Here is a 16,299-nt window from a genome sequence, read left to right as displayed (position 1 = left end):
TGTTTGGTGGTACCCACATAGGTACCCGATTTTCACCTGGAGAGACAAGCAAATCCTCTTCCCCGTAAAGTTATCTTTAGGCAGGGATCGAAGGAAGTAGATTTGAGGTAAGGAGAATTTGGGGGCCGAACGGCTTCCTGATGTTTGATAGGTGTTCCCTCAGAAGTTAGGAAATCCCTTTCTCTCCATATTGCTGCGTGGGCATAGAGGACTAGGTAAGCATACTTAGAGTCTGTATATATATATACTTACCTTTCCTTCTCCTAATTCTAGTGTATAATGCCCCCTGCTTTTGCTAGGATGTCTCTCCGTAACAAAGGAGTGGGGCTTTTGGACATAATTAGAAACGCATGTGAAAAGAGTAAATTTCCCCAGTCACAACTTAGTGGCTGGGAGAATTATCTAGTGATCGCCCATCCTAGGACCCCTCAGATAGTGACAGATCTGGAGAACAATTGTCCAGGACAGGACAGTAAGACTGAGAAGGCTGTGCCAGTGTTCAGGAGACAGTTAACCTCCTGGCCCTCAATGCTCAAGCATACCCGGGGCTCTGCTGAGGGTGATGGCATGGGCTGGTGCTTGCCCCAGGCACCCTCAGTCCTGCTGCTGGATCATCTGGTTAGTGGCTTCTGACTCAGAGGATCTTTATCCCCTGGGGGCAGTGGGGCCTTCCAGTGATTCCCTTGACATAAGGGGCATGGATGAGGAAGCAGCTTTTTTTTATACTTTAAGTTCTAGGGTACATGTGCACAACGTGCAGGTTTGTTACATATGTACACATGTGCCATGTTGGTGTGCTGCACCCAAAGTGTCCTTGCAGACCACACTGGAAGCAAGCTCTATTAGGCATTCGATTTTCCCAGCCTTTCCCTTTTCCAGAGCCTCCAAAGTTTGCTTGCCTGAGGGTCATGACTATAAGCAGTGGCTTTTTTATCCCATTTGTCCTGTTCCGCCTGCTCCTCCTGATCTCTATTTAAAAAAAACTGAGGTTGCCAAGTTCAATAGGGTTTCTAAGTTTTGCTCTGGGCCCAAGGCGGATTTTTGAAGTGTTTTCTAATGTCTGCAGCTGACCGAGTGATAAACTTATCCTTTAAGATTAGTTGGCCTTGAATAGAGTCAAGTGAATGAGAGATATCCCTTCATTCTTCAATGCCTCCCTTTGTCTCTCCAGAAAGATAGGATTTTCTTCCTTTCCCTGTGTTATAGTGGACATCATTGAATAATGTATAGTCTTCCTAATTTTCCTTAGTCCTTCTAGCATGCAAGTTAGCAGATGTGTGTAGCACACCAAGCTCCGTGTTCTGATTCTGTGTCCCAGTGATGGTTTACACTGGAAACTGCCTGCTGGCTTGTGGGGAATTGTAGTCTTTTCTGTTGTCATTCCTATCATTAACCTGAGGTAACAGATCGCCAAACTCTTGGGCTGCAGTTATGGTGGCACTTCTCTCATTTGGGGTGTCTGACCTAGCAGTAACATTTTCTCTCTCCATGTCAAAGGATTGTCCTAACCCTTGTAAAACACCAATATAGCCATCAGGGTTATCTGAGAGTTTATCTAGGTCTATTTTAATTTGCTTCAAGTCTGACAGGAAAAAAGGTACATACACTTTAGGTTGAATTCTCCAGAATACATCTTAGGGGAGTTTCTCCCTCAGTGGGTGGGAATGTTTCCCATTTGGGGAAAAAAAACAAACAGCGATGCCAGCACCCCTAGTCATTTTCTGATTAGCATTAGCCCTAGAGCATCCGCTATGGTCCTAATGCTTATTCCTTTCCAGGGTGTGTAACCACCCATGGACCTCTGCTTATCGGATTAGTTGCACTCACTGATATAGCAGTCCTGCACCTGTTTTCCACCTTTCTTGACCACAAAGAAAGGGGTCCGGGCTGCTGGATTCTAGAGGTCCTTTACCAGCATGCCCAATATTGCCTTTGTGCTCAGGGGTGAGTTCTAGAGCTGGGCTGGGTCCCTGAGTATTTCGTAACAACCCAGCTGCCCTATCAAGATGCATTCCCATAAACAGTTCTTACTCAAATTTGTTTCAGAGAGGGTGTAGGTAACCTTTTGACTCAGGATTGAGACTTTTTGATTGTGTGAGTACTTTAAGGCTTGGCTGAGTGCAAACAGCTTGCACACGTTTGAGCGACCAATTAGGCAATTTTTCTAACTCTGATAGGGAGACTCTTGTGGAATCAATTAATGAATACCCGTTGTGTTTTATCCCCTCAATCACCTGGAACCATCTATCATCCTGTCCTGAAGGGAGTTCCCTCCTAGATATGGTCAGACTTTTGTATGATCATTAAGATTTACATCCCCTGTTAGGAAATCTGGGTTAAGGGAATTTTCAGTGGTTAAATCACTTTTTTAAACAAAATAGCCCCATACTTTAAGATTGAGTTAGTAAGCTACCTTTTTGCTTTTACTTAGGATAGCTCTGAACTAGTGAGGTGTGCTCACAATGAGGTTTCTTCAAGATATTTTACTTTCTTCTGTTAGCAAAGCAGTTGCCGCTACCGATGGAATGCATTTGGGCCATCCCTGGTTTACTGGGTTAAGGATTTTTTATAGGAAGGCTACGGGTTGTCAGTGGTCTCAGTGCTTTCAGGCTACACCTTTGTTTATACTGACAAAACTCTCTGCCGATTCTCTCCCATTCATCCAACTCCATAGTCCCTTGTTCTGGGAACCATGCGCAAAACTGCTTTACTGCACTAAAGAGTGATAAATTCTGAGTACTAACTTTCACTCCTCATCTTTGTAATAAGCACCTTAAAAGAATTTAAATAAGTAGAATGTCTGCTTTCACTTTGTCCCATTTTTTTACCCTGGTTCTTCCAAGCCCTCAGCTTTCCCCCCAAGCTTCTTTTAGACATCTTCGGGTAGTCCTAGGTCGTGGTGGTGACAAAGTCCGACAGAGTCAAAGGATTGAGAAAAAGACTGAGAGAGAAAAAGGTGGAATATCAGACGGCTATTACTATCGTACGGAGGCTGTGAAGGCCCTGAGCGCTGGGAACCCACAGTATTTATTGGTAATCCAACAAAGAAACAGATGGTGAGAATGTTGAAGTCATAAAGGGCAGGCACATGATCTACAGCTGTGACGGTTTAGCATTTATATGGAACATGTTCTGCTACTTGTGATAATGGGAATAGGAGCCTAGGGAGGCTAGAAGCAAGGAGCTAGCAAGTCTAGATATATTCCAGAGGATATTATGCAAGCCCTGCCTCAGTTTCCCTCCCAACACTCAGCTTTTTCTCAACATGCAAAAACCTCAACAAAATCCAGGAAGAATAAATTTAAATACATCAGTATCTAGATACATCATAGTCAAACTGTCAAAAGCCTAATTAAAAAGAGGAACATGTAAAAAGTAAGAGAATAGCCTAATCATGTATTAATATAAGTGATTCCCCAGTACAATTAACAGCTGATGTCTTATCAGAAATAGTGGTGGGAAAAAGGCAGTCAAATGACGTATTTAAAGGGCTGAAGGAAAATAATGTCAACCAAGGATTCCACATGAAGAAAAGAGGTGCTTCAAAAACAAAAAAGAAATTAAGATATTCTAAGAAAAGAAAAAAAAAATGAGAATGAGCTTTGTTAAGCAGACCTGCCACTTAAATGCTAAAGGGGGTTCTTCAGGATAAAATAAAATAAAAATAGTAAATAAAAATAAACAGTAACTGAACCCACTTGAAGAAATAAAAAGCATTGAAAAAGATAATTACAAAGGCAAATGTAAAATACAGCACAAATATATTTTTAAAGCCTTTTCCTACATAATTTAAAAGACAATTGCATGAAAGGCAATTTTTAAACTATGCTTATGGAATTATGATTTACAAAGATGTAATGTGTTTGACAATAAATAGCACAAGGGAGGGTGGAGAAAATGTATCTATGTCAGAGCTATATATATGTGTGTGTGTGTATATACATATATATACTATATAGTATAAGTTATGAGCCAGTGTGTTCTCTCCAAAAATATAGTATATACTTATATACTTATATATAATCATACATATATAGTGTATATATATTTCTATTCCTCAGGCTAATCTCTATATAGTATATATAATGTATATACTACTGAAATTAGAATGTATTAATTATATATAACATATAATTATATATACATATATAATTATAAATATATTAATTATATATAGTTATTTATAAGGTAAAACTTATGCCCAGAATTTGCTATTTTTTATGTCACTTATTAATTTTAAATCTCTATAATCTCACTGTTTCCTTGTCTTGTATTAAATATTTTCTAGTGTATCATTAGTTTTCTTGTTTCTTTTACTAATATTTAAAAATTTTTATTTTCTTAGTGGTTTGCCCTGGGCATTAAAATTAATATTGTAATTGAAAACAATGTAACTCACATTAATGTAATCTAATTTCAATAGTATATATAATTATATATTATATATAATTAGAAATAAAAGAAAATAATATAAATATATAATAAAAATATTAAAATTATTTTTAAAAAATATTAGTACAAGAAACAAGAAAATTAATGATATGCTAGAAAATACTATTTAATATATGGAAACAATGGTGACTATAGAGAATTAAAATTAATAAGTGACACAAAAAATAAATTCTAGGCATAAATCTTACCTTATAAGTAAGTATATTTAATGTAAATAGATTAAACACCTCAATTAAAAGTCAAAGATTGAAAGAATGAACAAAAACTGTATTTATTTACACAATTTCTTGAAGAGACACATTTTAGATTCAAACAAAAAATAAGTTGACTATAGAAGGATGAAAAACATACACCCATTCATACAGTAATAAAAAGAGCTGGAGTGGTTATAGTAACATCAGACACACAAGAAAAAGGGCTATCAGGCACAAAGGACATTTTTGAATTATAAGGGTGAAATAATTAGAAAAATTACAACTATAATCATGTATGTACCTAGCAATATACCACAAAGTATATGAAAGAAAATGTGACATAATTAAAAAGAAAAATAAATTATTCAATAATTATAGTTGGAAACTTTAATTCTTTACATTCAATAATTGTTGGGGAAAACAGAGAATGAACAAGAAAATAAGTATTGAGATATACTATAAACCAAATATACCTAACAGATATATTGAGAACACTTCATTCAGCAGCAGAAGTGTACACTTTATTCTCAAGTACACGAGGAAAATTCTCCAAGTGAGACCATATGGAAAGCCATACAAATTCTTAAATCATGTAGTATATGTTCTCCAACCAAACAAGAAAGAAATTGAAAATCAACAGAGGGAAATTGGAAATTTCTCAAATATGTCGGAATTAAACAACACACATAATGTTTCAAAGAAGAAATAATGGGAAAATAAGAAAATACTTAAAGATGTCTAATTTAAAAAATGAATATACCGAAGAGTATAGAATACAACAAAGCAGTGTTCAGAGGAAAATTTATACTCTGAAATGTGTACCTAAAAAAGAGAAGAGAATAACATCAGCAAGATGGCCCTCATTTCCCCACATAATCACATATTTAAATTAACAGTATGCACAACAAAATACCTATGTGAAAATTCTAGAATCCAGTTAAGAAGTTATTGTATGCCAAGTGAGCACAACACCCAGAACAGCCACATTGAAATGCTTAAGAAGAGAAATTTTACTTTATATTCAACAGCCCCCCTTCCTAAGCCTTCACAGCTCAGTTCTGGGAGAGAAAACACCGGCCCATAACTTAAACCTCAGGGGGAAAGAAAATTTGAGTTATTATCAAATGTTCTGGATTTTCAAAGGGCTTCCCAGGGGACATTTTTTGTCTCACCTCATTCAGAATGCTGATGGAACTCCTGTAGTTTGGATACCTGAGGGCTGCTGAAAACAAAGATGAGCAGGAACTGGCTTCCTGTGTCTAGCACAACTCAGTGTAATAAGGAGAAGGGACATAATTTAAGGCTTCTGCCTTGCCAAGAATGGAGAAGAGTAGCGTATGACTGGCATTTTGGCTCTTCAGAGGACTTCCTAAGGGATTGATATCTGTTCCACCTAATTTGGATACTTCTAGGAAGCCAACATTGGTGGCTTGGTGCTGTAGACTCAGAGAATTTGCAGTGCTACAGGCAGACATCAAATACAGGAACAGATTAAAAGCTGCTGAAAAAGAAATTGGCAATGCTCTCTAATACAGAAATTACGCACACAAGCCAGGGAAGTTGTATTATCCCCCCAAAATTTATCAGAAGTCCCCAGAATCATTAGCTGGGCTAATTGGTGGAAGTTCTTCTCTGTTAAGCCCGTCTATGAAGATAGTAAAAGGTTTATAAAAATAGAGAAAAGTGGCTATCTTTTAAAATATATAGGTGTCAACAAAAAGTTATGATGCACACAGGAAAAACAGGGAAACATGAACCAATGAAACAAAATAAGTCTCCAGGAATTGACTCTAAAGGGACAGAGGTATAAGAATTATCTGACAAAGAATTCAACATAGCTATCACAAATATGTTCTATGAGCTCAAGAAAATTGTTCATAAACAAAATGAGAATATCATCAAAAAGAAACTATAAAAAATTAAACAAATTTTGGAGCTGAAAAATGTAATAACAAAACAGTCAGTATATGGGGTTTAATAGTAGACTTGATCAAGCAAAAGAAAGATGAAGTAAACTCAGGTCCTTTGAAATTATCCAATCAGAATAACATAATAAAGAATAAAAGAAGTAAAGGAAGACTTAGAGATTTATAGGTCACTAGTGGGAGAACTAATATATGCATGAAGTTATCCCAGCAGGAGTAAAGAGAAGGAAAGAAATCTGATTCAAAGAAGTAATCGTTGAAATCTCAAATCTGGAAATCTGGGCATCCAGATTCAAGAAGTGTGATAGTCTCTAAGTAGGATAAACCCAAAGAAATCCATACCTTAAAAAAAATAATTAAATTGTCAAAAATCAAAGGCAGAGAATTTTGAAAACAGCAAGAGATAAGAGATTCATTATATGCAAAGAGAACTTCGTTAAGACTGTCAGTAGATTTTTCAGCAGAATGCTTGTAGGCCAGAATGGAATGAGATGATACATTCACAGTGCTGGAAAAAAGAAATTACCAATGAAGAATACTATATCTGCAAAGTATCCTTCAAAAATGAAGAGAAATAAAGACTTTCTAAGACAAACAAAAGTTAAGGAAGTTCATTACTAGTAGACCTGCCTTACAAGAAATGCTAAAAAGGATTCTTCAAGTTCAAACAAAAGAACAATAAAAAGTGACATAAAAACATATAAAAATATGAAGTTTGTTGGTAAACGTAACTATATAGAAAAATACAGAATATTGTAATATTTTAACAGTGGTACATAAATTACTTTTTATTCTGGTATGAAATTAAAATCACAAGGAATAAAAAAGTTATAAAGATATGTTAATTGATACACAATATAAGCAGATGTAATTTTTTACAACCATAACATAAAGTTTGTAAAAGGAATATTTGTAAATGAAGTTGTTACCAGCTTAAAATAAAGTGTTACAACTATAAGCTGTTTTATGTAAATTTCACAGTAGCAACAAAGAAAATATGTATGGGCAATACACGAAATAAATAAGAGAGATTATTATGTGACACTAAAAAGACAATAATATACACGTAAGAGAGCAAGAGAGAAAAAGAGGGACAAAAAATCTATAAGACAATAATAGTAACACCTTCACTATCAATAATTACTTTAAATGTAAATAGATGAAACTCTCCAATTAAGAAAGAGAAACTGGCTGAAAGGATATATAAAAAAAAGATCAAATTACATTCTGCCAACAGAATTTCTTCCAGATTTAAGAACATGTATAAGCTGCAAGTAAAAGGGTGAAAAATAACATTCCATGAAAATGGTAACCAAAAAAGTGAGGGTGGTTATATTTATATTAGACAAAATGAACTTTAACTCAAGAAATGTCAAACCAAATGAAGAAGAACATTATATAATGATTAAAAGGTCAATCTATCAGGGAGATATAACAATTATAAGTACATATGCACCCAAATATATGAAGCAAACATTGAAGGAACTGAATGAAGGAATAGACAACAATAATGACAACAAAAATATGTAAAGTAAAAATATTCTTACAAATAATATATCTGATAAAGGACTTATATCTAGAATATATAGTAAAAATTTACAACTGGGACAGAAAAGGCAAATAACTCAGTTTAAAAAATAGGCAAAGGATCCGAATAGAGATTTTGCCAATGAATGTATAGAAATAGCCAATAAGGACATTAAAAGATACTCAACATTATTAGCCATGATAAAATGCAAATCAAAACCACAATGAGACACCACTTAGCCCTCATTACAATGACCATAGTATAAAATACAGACAGCATTAAATGTTGGTGAGGATGTACAGAAATTAGAACCCTCGATTCTAATTAGCTACGATTGCCGGCGCCCACTACCACGCCTGGCTAATTTTTTGTAATTTTAGTAAACATGGGGTTTCACCATGTTGGCCAGGCTTGTCTCGAACTCCAGACCTCAGGTTATCCACCCGCCTCAGCCTCCCAAAGTGCTAGGATTATAGACGTAAGCCACCAAGCATGGCCTGGGATGCTTCATGGCTCGTGTGATTTTTAAAATGGTACAGCCACTTTGGAAGTAGCTTGTCAGTTCCTTAAAATGCTACACATAGAGTTATTATGTAAGTCAAAATTCCCATTCCTAGGTACATACCCAAGAAAAAGAAAACATATATTCACACAAAAATGTATACATAAATGCATTCATAGCAACTTTATTCAAAATAGTCCAAAATTTAAAATAACCTAACTTTCTATCACATGATCAATGGATAAGCAAAATGTACTTTATCCACACATTGGAATATTACTCAGCAATAAAAAGGAATGAGTCTCTGATACATAATACTGATACTGTCTCATGGACATGAAAATATTATATTGATTGAAAGAAGCTATTCACAGAAATATTATGTATCATATGATTCCATTTATATAAAATGTCCAGAATAGAGAAATTCTTAGAGACAGAAAGTACATAAGTGGCTACCCAGGACCTGGGGGAGGGGAGAATTGGAAGTGACGTTAATGGATGCAACCTTTTTTGGGTGATGATAATTTTCTAATACTGGATAGAATTGACAGCTGCATGTCTCTGTGACTATATTAAAAATCATTGAATTTTACACTGTAAAAAAGTGAATTATATATGTATTTTATCTCAATAAAGCTATCATAAAACTGTAATTTTTACTGAGGTTTCTGAGATCAAAAGACATAAAAGCCATTCATGGTCTGCCAACTTAATTTACAACAAACCAAATAATTTTAAATATTTGTCAAATCAAAGTCCCCAATTATGGAAATAAATTTTTTGCTTAATAAATTTAGGCTTTCATCATAATCCTGAGAACAATGATGTGTGAAGGAATAATAATAAGCCAAAGTACTAAACAGTGATAAACTCATACTGGTTTGATATAGATCTTTGCATTTGGTTAGTTGAGACCTATCAAAAGATTATTTTTAAGTTGTTTCAGCAAAGCATTTGGTGAAGTTAGCTTACTTTTGGAGAATAGAGGACCTCTGCCTTGAAGTGAGTCAGAAGCCATATTTAATCAGTGTTCATTTTATTCATATATTTCATAATCATCAAAACTAGTAGGGACACAGAAAATCAAGGAGTTAAATAAAACGTTTGTGGGCAATACAAGGTTTCTTTTCAAAGCCCTGTAGTCCTAAATTGAAGAACTAGACTGAGGCACAGAGAATTAATCCACTCATCTTAAGTTATTTCCTTCTGCAACTACAATAGATTTAAGAAATAAATACTACACAGATATAATAGAAAATGAATATGGTACAAAATGAAATTCATGCATGGGATTATTATTATTATTATTATTATTATTATTATTATTATTTTATACTGAGTTTCACTCTCTTCGCCTAGGCTGGAGTGCAATGGTGCGATCTCAGCTCACTACAACCTCCTCCTCCTGGGTTCAAGCAATTCTCCTGCCTCAGCCTCCTGAGTAGATACGATTGCCGGCTCCCGCTACCATGCCTGACTAATTTTTTGTAATTTTAGTAAACACGGGGTTTCACCATGTTGGCCAGGCTTGTCTCGAACTCCTGACCTCAGGTTATCCACCCGCCTCGGCCTCCCAAAGTGCTAGGATTATAAACATAAGCCACCAAGCGTGGCCTGGGATTATACTTATAAAAGTAGAGAATGTTTATTTGAATAATAACAAAATCATTTGATCCACAAAACAGATGGAACTTCAATTACTATATAGACTACCTTTTCCCAACTACTTTCCATTAGTATATTATAAACAAAACATATAGATTATAAACAAAGTAATATATTTAATACAAAATTTAATAAAATTAATTTTTTTAGCACTATTCACTATGAAACTCAATTATTTCTCAGCTATATTTATGACAAATCAGGACATATGCAGTAAAAATGCTTATATCTAAATATCATTTGCTCCAAAACTAATATACATGGAGAGTAAATTTTCGTTATCTTTAGAAGCCTATCACCTTGCTTTATTCTGTTTCATAAATAGCAATAAAATGTATTATTTACCAAATATGATTCCTACTAATGAGCATGAGATAAAGGTCCTTGATGAACAGACAAACTTTACAATCACATCTCCTCAAACTCAACCTCCTTTTCCACCCCACATACCCTGATCTCCTATCATTGGCAACAACTTCTATTTTTCTCTGCCTGCCATAGCACATTTTTAGCTTGGAATATTCTGTCTGGAATGCTCTTCCTTATTACCTACATTAGGCTACTTTCCTACTCATGATTTAGGGCCAGCTCAAATACTATCTTAACAAAAGAGTCATTTTACCTTCTCAGTCAAAATTAAACATTTATTCTTTGTGTCAATAGCACTTGAATGTATAATTAGAATACTTATCAAATTACTGTGCTTGTTTATATATTTATTTCCCTGATTAAACTGAGAAAAAAAAGAATAACTTTCTATTTAGTTTCCTCAGAATCTGCCTTGATGTTTAGCTCAAAGAGATGTTAATGAATATTTATTGGATTAATTAAGAATGAAAAAATTCAAACCAACAAATGTATAACTGTGTTCTCTGTCTTGTTCAAGTTGAGGAATACATAAACTGGGTTACTTTAGAGAATAAATGAGCAAAGAAAATGAGCTTTTAGTGTCCTTTAGGTTCCCCAAATTAGCAACAAAATGGGAAAATGATATCTGCAGAAATATAGTCTACACACACACGCATACATATACATACCTACGCACACAGTCCACCCATCTGATGGCTGCATTTTATTTTCCTTGATCCCCAAATAACATGAACAATTTTGTGTGTGTGTGTGTGTGTTTGTGTGTGTGTATGTGTATGTGGCCATTCCAAAGGGCAATGATCAAATTTTCTGCTCCAATTTATTTTGAAATTTTGGGTGAAGGGTGGAGTAAGCATCATATTTAGAAAAGAACATGAAAGTTTCCATTCTCATGACAACTATTTCTACAACCAAGGATGCATTTTTCTGTGTAAATACAAATGCCAGACTTTTTCATAAATATAACATATTTAGGTTATCCCCTATAGGAGTTTGGAGAGTATAGCAAGCATATGCTTCCCCATCCTTCAATCTGAGAGAAATTTTTCTCTACATCTCCTAACTGTAAAATCTTAATACTACCAGGAGGAGCTACAAAATATTAGTGAAACATATAACATATTATATAGAGCTGGCAGGGTGGAGATTAGGCAAAGAGTGAAATCATTGACCACAATACCAATTGTCTCTCTAAATTTAAGTTTCAAAATTAAAAGATAATCATTTTTAGAATTTAATTAGCTTACAGCAACTTGCAATGGAAGTGCACTATAATAACTATTTTTTTATTCTCCTTGAAAACTGACTTCGCAGAATGTCATAGGAAAAACTAGATTTCAGAAACTGCTATCAACTTGAATTTGAGTTTGCAGTTAAAAGACTTTCTGGAGGTTTCTCAAGAAAATACCTTTTTAATGAATCAAGTTCAACTCAAACTTTCACACCTAGATAGATAAAATAAGAGGGCTCAATTTTTAATTAAGTGGGTTCAGAATGTCTATATCTTTATTCTTCTTGTCATATTTGGTGGTCTTTTATTTAATATGTGGGCAAGCAGATATGATAATGAAAACCCTTAAAAGTCAGAAAGCACTGCTTCTAAAATTAGAAATACCATTTGTTTTTCTATTTAAAGAAGCAAAAGATGTTTATAAAAATAAAAGCGAATTGTGTGTATTATGGAATAGAACTATCTCTTGGCACAGTGTCCTTTAACATAATATGTTTTAAATTCCTATTATGTTCCAGACATTGAGAACAGAATAATAAACAAATTCAACAAAATAATCTTCATCTTCCCAGAACTGATATTCTAGATGGGAGAAACAATACACAAATAAATTTATAAAATAAATGGCATATCATATAGTATTAACTATTTGGAAATAAATAAAGCTAGAGAGAATGATACTAACTATTGGGTAGAAAAGATGTATTTTTAAATATACCAGACATAGAAGGCTGTATGGGAGGGTAATATCTGAATATCAGCTAAAGCATGTGTTCAGGGCAAGACTGTACCAGACAGGTGCAAAGGCAGGTGCGAAGGCACTAAGATGAGGGTGACCTAATATGTTGGGAGAATGACACAAACCAAAATTTAAAAATATATAATATCACAAATAATATTTCAGAAAGTGGCAAGGTGAATGCATGTGTGTTTAGCTTGAGAGATCTGTAAGATTTGTTTTTCCCCTAACCTGTTAAAATTAAAGCATCTCAATCTACAAAGTGACAAATTGTATAATCAACAAATACTCATAGTATATTTATATTGAATATAAATACATAGTTAGAAGATATGTTCTTAACCATTTAAAAATAAGATTGGTGTTTCAATGTCACTTATGCTACCAATTAACTCTGTGACTTTGAATAAGTCAAACTCTGTTTCCTCAGTCATAAAATAACATTTCTTTGACTTTATACATTATATAAACTGGAAATTCTGAATATCCACTGGGCATCTGTTTTGAACAGTTTTTATGGTTAGATGCAATAGGTAAGATATTGATGTACAAAGTATCCTTCCTTGTAGGAAGGGGCTTGTCTTGGGAAATAGAAAGGTGAGGCAGAAGGACAGAGACAGACTCTGTACCCAGTAAAAAGTCCTGAGATAGGTGCTGGTAGAAAGGGCTTCAGGAGTTCAGAGCAGAAGATCACATAAGGACAAGTGTATCTAATAAGTCTTCATGATAAAGATAACGTTTTACATTGAAGAATGGTGGACTTGGGATAAGTTCAAACTTGTGAGGAAATAATTTGAGGCAGAGGATGCTGTATGACCAAGGCTGCACTGAGGAAGTGGAAATTTCTTCAACATTGGCAGAGAGGCAGAGGCTATAACGAGAACAGATCAGATAGATAATCAGTTTACAGAGCTACTTACACATAAGAAAAAATAATTTCACCTGAGAGTACTTTCAGGGGGGTTTGATATGGAAAATATCATAAAAACAATTTGAAAGAAAAAATATTTGAAAGCAAAGATCACAAAAAGCAAACCATTACAATTAAAGCATGAGTTCATAAGGCCATAAATTTGAAACAAGAAACAGAAAAGCATTCAGTTGACTGTATGAGGAATGGTATGATACTGAATATCACTAAATTTTTCTTTTTTTTTTTTTTTTTTATTATACTTTAAGTTCTAGGGTACATGTGCATGACGTTTATATCATGTATAACTCCCCAATGCAATCCCTCCCTCCTCCCCCCTCCCCATGATAGGCCCCAGTGTGTGATGTTCCCCTTCCCGAGTCCAAGTGATCTCATTGTTCAGTTCCCACCTATGAGTGAGAACATGCGGTGTTTGGTTTTCTCTTCTTGTGATAGTTTGCTAAGAATGATGGTTTCCAGCTGCATCCATGTCCCTACAAAGGACGCAAACTCATCCTTTTTTATGGCTGCATAGTATTCCATGGTGTATATGTGCCACATTTTCTTAATCCAGTCTGTCACAGATGGACATTTGGGTTGATTCCAAGTCTTTGCTATTGTGAATAGTGCCGCAATAAACATACGTGTGCATGTGTCTTTGTAGTAGAGTAATTTATAATCCTTTGGGTATATACCCAGTAGTGGGATGGCTGGGTCATATGCTACATCTAGTTCTAGATCCTTGAGGAATCGCCATACTGTTTTCCATAATGGTTGAACTAGTTTACAATCCCACCAACAGTGTAAAAGTGTTCCTATTTCTCCACATCCTCTCCAACACCTGTTGTTTCCTGACTTCTTAATGATTGCCATTCTAACTGGTGTGAGATGGTATCTCATTGTGGTAATTTTTCAACAAGAAACAGAAAAGCATTCAGTTGACTGTATGAGGAACGGTATGATACGGAATATCACTAAACTTTTCAGTCTAATGACTAAAAGAGTAAAAACAAGAATGTTTTGAATAAAATTTAGTTTGGTTTGGAGCAAGTAATTAGTTGATAATATCTAACAGGTATTTCAGAACAAGACTGGCCTTTACCAAAATTCAGACTAGAATCTTGTAATAGCAATAGGTACTCTATGTTGACAACTTACTATCTCAGAGGTACTTGCCTATTCCTACACCAAATGTATTAACTATTTTTTTAATTTATTTTTTTAAAAAGGGGACTCTGAAATTTGTATAATTACACCACTCTTAAGGTAAGTGGTAAAACTCGGATTAGATCTGATTCAGAGCTTACCTTTTCAATGAAGCTAAGACATAAATAAAACATTCAGATAAACGTGTTTATGAAAATTCAGGTGTGGGCTGAATGTGATGAATCAAGAATTAAATGGTAGGTTTAGAAAATTAGTGGTATTAAATCAAGGGAGTGGACCTGATCTACAATTTAAAAGGAAACAACACTGGGCAGCAATTAAGGGGAAGGAAGTTGTTTGGTACATTTAGGATCAGCTTGATGAAGGCTTGCAGATGGTAGAGGGGAGTATTGACTGAGAGCAGAAGAAATTGCTGAGCCAAGATCTGCTAAAACAATAAAGCTATCTGGTCAAAAGCTGGAAAAGCCCTGCTCAGACCTTGATCTGCCATATAAGGTAATAAAGCTTTGTTGGCTTAGAGGCTTCAAGGCCTTGGTAAATAACCATAAGGACATAATTTTAAGGAAGATTTACTAACTTAATTGTTCAAGTTTAATTTCGGTAAATCACCTTTTAAATAATGCTTTAAAGTGTGGAAATTTTATAAGTAAAAATAACTGTTTTTGTTTGTTTGTTTGTTTGTTTTTTTGGAGACCGAGTCTCACTCTGTTGCCCAGGCTGGAGGGCAGTGGTGCTATCACTGTAACCTTTGTCTCCCCGGTTCAAGGGATTCTCCTGCCTCAACCTCATGAGTAGCTGGGATTACAGGCATGCACTACCATGCCCAGATAACTTTTGTATTTTTAGTAGAGATAGGGTTTCACCATGTTGGTCAGGCTAGTCTCAAATTCCTGACTTTGTGATCTGCCACCTCAGCCTCCCAAAGTGCTGGGATTACAGGCATGAGCCACCACACCCGGCCTCCTGCCGTGTCTCTCATTCTTTGTGCTAATGATGTAAGTTATATTGAAGATGCTTTGGGAAGCCAACTTGGAGACATGTATGACTTAAGTTTTGAGAAAAAAATAATTTGATTTAATTATTTAACATTATAAAATTAAAATCTGGCCTATAATCGCATAAATAAATATTTAGTGATGAATGAATGGACGGGGTATTTGTTCAGTCATTCACTAATCAATAGTTACTGAATTCATACCACGTGTCACACATTATTGGGATAAAGTGATAAAGAAAATAATGTTTTCTTTCTGGGAGTTCACCATCTAGTGGGGGAGGAAAAAAGCAAATAAACAATTATAAACCAGTGTTAAAGTGCTATTATAAATATATGTATGGATGTCTAAATTTTCCTGGGTGGAGAGTGGAGTGACAATGGAGTTACTATTCACAAAATGGTAACAACTGAATTGATTTATGAATGATGACTAGAAACTTACTATAATTTTTATTGTAATTTTCCATTGTACAAGTTAAGAAAACAAATATCAGAGAAGTAATTGCCACAGATCTTATGACTGATGGTAGGTAAGGAGGATGAGAAATAAAAAATAAATTTTTTTACATTGTAGGCTTTATTCATCCCGTTATACCATATTAACAGATGAAGCCATA

Source organism: Trachypithecus francoisi, unplaced genomic scaffold (genome assembly GCF_009764315.1).
Source record: "Trachypithecus francoisi isolate TF-2019V2 unplaced genomic scaffold, Tfra_2.0 Lachesis_group4, whole genome shotgun sequence".
Lineage (NCBI taxonomy): Eukaryota > Metazoa > Chordata > Mammalia > Primates > Cercopithecidae > Trachypithecus > Trachypithecus francoisi.
Note: the sequence above shows the minus strand (reverse complement) of the source record.